The sequence below is a fragment of the Rhinolophus sinicus genome, chromosome 8, assembly GCF_057876585.1.
Source record: "Rhinolophus sinicus isolate RSI-liver-muscle chromosome 8, RSI-T2T, whole genome shotgun sequence".
NCBI lineage: Eukaryota > Metazoa > Chordata > Mammalia > Chiroptera > Rhinolophidae > Rhinolophus > Rhinolophus sinicus.
In genome coordinates this window covers 17002487-17008756 of record NC_142508.1, presented here as the reverse complement: position 1 = coordinate 17008756, position 6270 = coordinate 17002487, and positions in this window count along the sequence as shown.

The window sequence follows — 6270 nt, the reverse complement described above, 5'->3', positions numbered from 1 at the left end:
GAGGCCCGGGGGCGGGGCCGGGGCGGGGCTGTCCGGCGCTGTGGGTGGTCCCCACCCCCGCAGCAGCTAGAGGAGGAGCCAGCGCCCCGCGCCCGGAGGAGCTAGGGGCTGGGCTGCGTGACCTCACTACCCCGTGAGTGTCCCCCAGAGTCTCTCCGCGGTCCCCTGCTGTCGAGGGGCTCAGACTAGGGGCTTGGGCTGGCCAGGGAAAGACTCGAGAGAATCCCTACCGCGTTGGAGAGGCAGAGTCTCTAGTTCTCTCCCCGCCCCCAGTTTCTCCTAAGCGAGCCTTCTGCTCCTGGGAGGGCCCGTCTCCAGCAGCCGCCTGGGGCCTCAGCCAATGTTTAGTTCCAGCTAGTAACAGAACGGAAAAAAATAAAATAAAATAAAATCATCACAAATAAAACATTAAAAGTAAGGGCCTTTTATTCTGGGAGAGAAGAGACGTGCTTTTTATACTTTCCCTTCTTTTGGTGACGCGGACCTAGACGTTCGTGTTTGGGGTTAGAAGTTGGGGTGATGCATCTTTCGGTTCACTAAAGGCTTTTGAGGTGCTCACCTGACGGGGCTTGTATCTAGCCTTCTGGGCTTGGACAAAAGAGTGAGGAATTTCTGCCCAATCCGCAGGTCTTAAAAACGCCCTGAGCAAATGTTCAGAGCTTATAGTGTGACTCAGTGTTTTTAACTAGGTCCGTTTCTCATTGTCTCTGTTCCTCAGTATCTGTCTAGCTTTCTTTCTCTTTGGTCTGATGCTGGGAGAAACATATGCCCCCATTTTTAAAAGGTTTTTCATGTTTCAGTTTAATTTGCTCCCTGAATTTCCATGTTTGTAATAATCTAGTTGCAAGCATGTGGGGTTAATACCAGTATCTCAGAACAGCCATCAAATCTAGGCCTCAAAGATGGGCGAATAGAAGAAAATTCTTGTGGTAGCAGAAATTAGGCTGGATGGGCAGAAATGGAGAGAAAAGACCTGAATGAAAGATCGTGAAAATCTGGCTGAGGTGACATTCCAATAAAGGTACCACTAGTTCTGTGGGCCTCAAACCCTACAATTTAAACAGACTTGAGTCCAGGAGTGCCAGTTTTGCAGAATGTTCAATAAAATTCTGATTCCCTCTGTTATTTGGTTTTTTTTTTGCTGCTGTAACAAACTACCACAAATTTAGTGGCTTAAAACAACACAACATTGTTTTCTTACAGTTCTGAGAGTCAGAAGTTCAAAATGGGTCTCATCTCCCTGGGCTAAAGCAGGGCATGAGCAGAGCTGAGTTCCTTCTGAGGGCTCTAGAGGATCCATTTTCCAACTTTCGTCCATCTTCAAAGCACAATATTCCAACTTCTGCTTCTGTGGTCACATCCCTTTTTCTTTCTGACTCTCCCATGTCCCCCCAGAGGACCCTTGTGATTATATTGGGCTCACCCAGATTATCCAGAATAATCTTCCTGTTTTAAGATTCTTATTTTAACCCCATCCATTAAGCCCCTTTTACCATGCGAGGTAATACATACACAGGTTCTAGGGTTTAGGACATGGATATTTTGGGGTGGCCATTATTCAGCCTACCACACCCCTTTCCCACTCTTATATGCATGAGTTAGGGTGGGAGAGATGTAGGCAGGAGCTATTGCTGGATACTGGCAAGAGTTTGAGGAGGTATTGTCTGGCCTTCTTTCTAATAATTACTTAACATTTATTGAGGGCTTACTGTGTGCCAGGCACTTAGCTATTACTAAGTTTACTAGGCGGGTCTTTGGTTTTTCTGACTTGTCCCCATCCCAAAGACCAGATATGTTAACAGGGTCACGGACTAGTTTCAAAAAGGAGACAGAGAAAAGGCACAGCTTCTTCCACCAGAAGAGTTCTCCTGGTCCATTACTCTAAGGCAAGTCAGTAACATTTTGGAACTCCCCCCTCCGAAAAACATATAAGAGTAATTAGAGATTCCAAATTGTCATAGATAAAACACTGAAAGGAGGAAATAAAGCTCTAGAACCGCAGGTTGAAAGTTAAGCCCCTAGAGCCTTCTCATTACCATGTCAGGAACCTGGCAAATCAATCAGATGAATAGAATAGAACAGAATAGAATAGAATTTAGAATAGAATAGAATAGAATAGAATAGAATAGAACAGATTCCAGAAACATTTTCAATCATCAGTATGCACTGACTAATAAACAATAAGCACTACAGTGATGAGAGGAAGGAGTAATCACTAATAAAAGGTATTAGGACAAATGGATTACAGTATCAAAAAGAAGTAATTTAGATTCATATCTCACCTTACACACTGCAGTACATGCCAGAAGGTAAAATAACTAAGTATTTTAAAGCAAAACAAACAAACAAACAAAACTGAAAGTCAGAATATCATAATTGTCCTCGCTGTAGGGAGCTAGAGTGGACAGTTCTCAGTGCATCTGCCCAGGTCACAAAGATTCTTCCTGTTTTGGAAACTGGCCCTCTACTCCAGCCTTGGGGGTGAGTCTTGAGGAGCCATATTTGTGCTGTGAGACGTAGTACATAGCTTACTTTCCTAGACATAGCTTGCAGGGGCACTGTATTAGTGTTCTCGGGCTTCTATGACAAAGTACCACAAACCAGGTGGCTTAAAACAACGAAATGTATTGTCTCACAGTTCTGGAGCCCAGAAGTCGGAAGGCAAGGTATCCATAGGGCCGTGCTCCTCTGGCGCTGCTCCGGGAGGATTCTTCTTACCTCTTCCAGCTTCTGGTAGCCCCCCCCCCCAGGCATTCTTTGGTTTCTGTCAACTTTACTGCTATCTCTAACCCCGTCTTCACATCGTGATCTCTGTGTCTGTGCCCCAATTTCCTCTTCTTATATAGACACCAGTCACATTAGAATAAGGGCCCTCTTTACTCCCGCATGACCTCATCTTAACTAATTACATCTGCAAACACCCTGTTTCCAAATAAGGTCACATTCTGAGGCGGGGGGTGGGGAGGTGAGGGCTTCAGTATATCTTTTCTGGGGGGACACAATTCAACCCAGAGCAGGCACCTAGCCCAAACTTTGGCAAACATTTCCTTTCCTGGATCTTTGGAATTAAGAATAAGATTCTAGTCACAGCCTGGGCTGAATGGTCTGATGAAGAAAGAGAAGGCAAAGTGAAGCTGAGAGGCTCAGCCTTGATACACCTATGGACTAAGTAGCAGAGAAAGTTTGTTTCCAGGAAGAGAATGGAACAGATTGGGGTGGGGTGGGGTGGGGAGGCAGAGACAAGGGGCAGAAGAAGGATATTTCTGGTGGCAGCTTTCATTATGGTCCTACAGCCTTTCTGCAGCTCCTTGGCTGTCCTGCCTGGGGCTCCCTGAGACACTCTGCTTACAGAAGAACTTGCTTTGTTTGCTTAAGGAAGCTCAATTTGGTTTCTGTTGCTTACAAGTAAAGCTAATAGAAAAGCTATACTCAGAGTAAGATACTATATTAGTTTTCTATTGCTTCCGTAACAACTTACCATAAACTTAGTGCTTATTACAACACAAATTTGTTATCATACAGTTCTGTAAGTCAGAAGTCTGCTATGGGTCTCACAGGGCTAAAATCAAGGTGTTGGTGGTGTTGCATTCCTTTCTGGAGGTTCCAGGGGAGAATCTCTTCTCTTGCCTTTTCCAGCTTCTTGAAGCCCCTTCCTTCCATCTTCGAAGCCAGCAAGAGCAGATGAAATCCTTCTCACCACATCATCTGCCTGGTGGTTCTCTGCAGCCGGGAAAGGTGTGCTGCCTTTAAGGACTCACGTGATTAGATTAGGCCCACCTGCTAATGTCCCCATCTTAGCGTCTTTAACAGGTTCTGGGGGTTAAGATGTGGACATTTTTAGGACCCATTCTTTTGCCTCCCACAGATGCACAATAAAACATATGACCATTTGTAATAAGATAGATGGCTGAGAGTTTAATGATCTTTCTTTGTACTGTTTCTTTTCTTATGAAATGGCTCCATTCTGTTTGAATAACTTAGTCTGAAGCCTTGACCTCTTGAAGGTCTTTATGAAGAACACAGGGTCAACTCTGTCAGATTCGAGGACCTTTATTTAGCTGCTTTCTCAAAGCTGAAGGTTTATCCCAGAAAGACATGAAATTCCCAAAAGGCCTGATTAGAGCTGGGAAGGAATGACCAGAATGGGATCAAATGCTTATTCCCCACTGGAGAATTGCATATATTAAAATATTATTACTGAAAAGAGGCAATGAAAACTCCTCTGAATGGACTGACTGGAATGGATGCCTTGAGAAAGGTGTTGCTTCTGGTGGGAGATTGTAAAGGCCAGTTTATGTATAGACACAATAAATGAAATGTATACTTACAAGAGGCAGGTGAACTCACACACTCACTCAACAAAGAACGTGGCAGGTGCCATTCTAGCATGGGGTATACAGTGGACAACATGACAACTTCCTGCCTTCCTAAGTCTACTGGAGGAGACAGATGTATACAAATTTGTTATACTTTATACATTACATGTACTAAAACATCAGGTAGAGATATAGACTATGAAGAAAAATAAAGCAGACTGTGAGGGTAGAGAGTGACAGAAGAGGTGCTATTTTGGATGAGGAAGCTTTAAAAAATGCCTTAAATTGAAAAAAAAAATTATTTTGAAATAATTATAGACTCACGGGAGGTTGCAAAGAAATAGACAGGGAAGCCCCATGCATTTTCCCTAATCTCCCCCAATGTTAACATTTTATGCAATTATAGTAAAATATCAAAACCAAGGAATTGACATTAGTGCAATTCATAGAGCGCAATCAGATTTCACCAGTTACACATGTAATCATTTGAGTTTGTGCACATTGTTGTATGTCATTTTATCATACGTGTAGCCTCGTGTAATCACTACAATCAACGTACTGAACTGTGTATATGAATTATACTCAATAAAGCTATAACAAAAAAAAGTGCTCAACTGGGCCATCGACATAAGAGATGTTGGTATTACCTCTTTATATCCACACGCATCCCTCCCCACCATCACTAACCCCTGGCATCCACTAACCTGTTCCCCGTCTCTATAATTATGTTATTTCATGAACATTACATAAATGGAATCATGCAGTAGGTATCTTTTTGAGACAGGCCTTTTTCACTCAGCATAACTCCCTTGAGATCCATCCAAGTTGTTACGTAAATCAATAGTTTTTTCCTTTTTATTTCTGAGTAGTAGTCCATGATATGGATGTACCGCAGTTTGTTTAACCATTCACTCATTAAAAGATATTTGGTTAGTTTCCAGTTTTGAGCTACGACAAATAAAACTGCTATGAACATTTGTATACAAGTTCCTGCATGAAAATAAGTCTTCATTTTCTTGGCTAAATGCCCAGGAGTGTGATTGCTGGGTTGTGTGGTAATTGTATGCATGATTTTTTTCAGAAACTTACGAACTGTTTTCCAGAGTAGCTGTGTCATTTTACATTCCCCAGTAATGTGTGATTCCGTTTCTCCACAGCTTTGCCAATGTTTGGTGTTAATCACTGTTTTTTATTTTAGCCATTTTGATATGTGTGTTGGGATATCTCATTGTGGTTTAATTTGCATTTCTCTAATGACTAACGATGTTGAATATCTCTTCATGTATTTATTTGGCCCCTATATATTCTCTTTGATGAAGTGTCTGTGCATGTCTTTTGCTCATTTTATAATTGTATTGTTTGTTTTTTAATGACGAGTTTTGAGAGTTCTTTATTCCAGATACTAGACCTTTGTCAGATGTGTGATTTGCAGATATTTTCTCACAGTCTATAATTTGTCTTTTCATTCTCTTAATGGTGTCTTTTGCAGAACAAAAGTTTTTTAAATCTGATGAGGTCCAATTTATCAATTGTTCCTCTTATGGTTAATTCTTTTGGTGTCAAGTCTAAGAACTCTTTGCCTAATCATATAGGTTCTGAAATTTTCCTCCCTTGTACTTTCCTAGAAGTTTTATAGTTTATATTTAAGTCCATGATTCACTTTGAGTTAACATTTGTATAAGGTATGAAGTTTAGGTTGAGTTTCGTAGTTTTGCTTATGGATGTCTAATTGCTCCAGCACCATTTATAGAAAAGGTTATCCCTCCATTGAATTTCTTTTGCTACTTTGTCAAAAATTAATTAGGCACATTTGTGGTCATATTTCTAGATTCTCTATTCCATTCCATTGGTCAAAGTATCTGTTTTTCTGCCAGTACCACACTGCCTGGGTTACTGTAACTACATAGTAAGTTTGAATATCGAGAAGTGATTCCTCCCACTTTCTTCTTCTTTT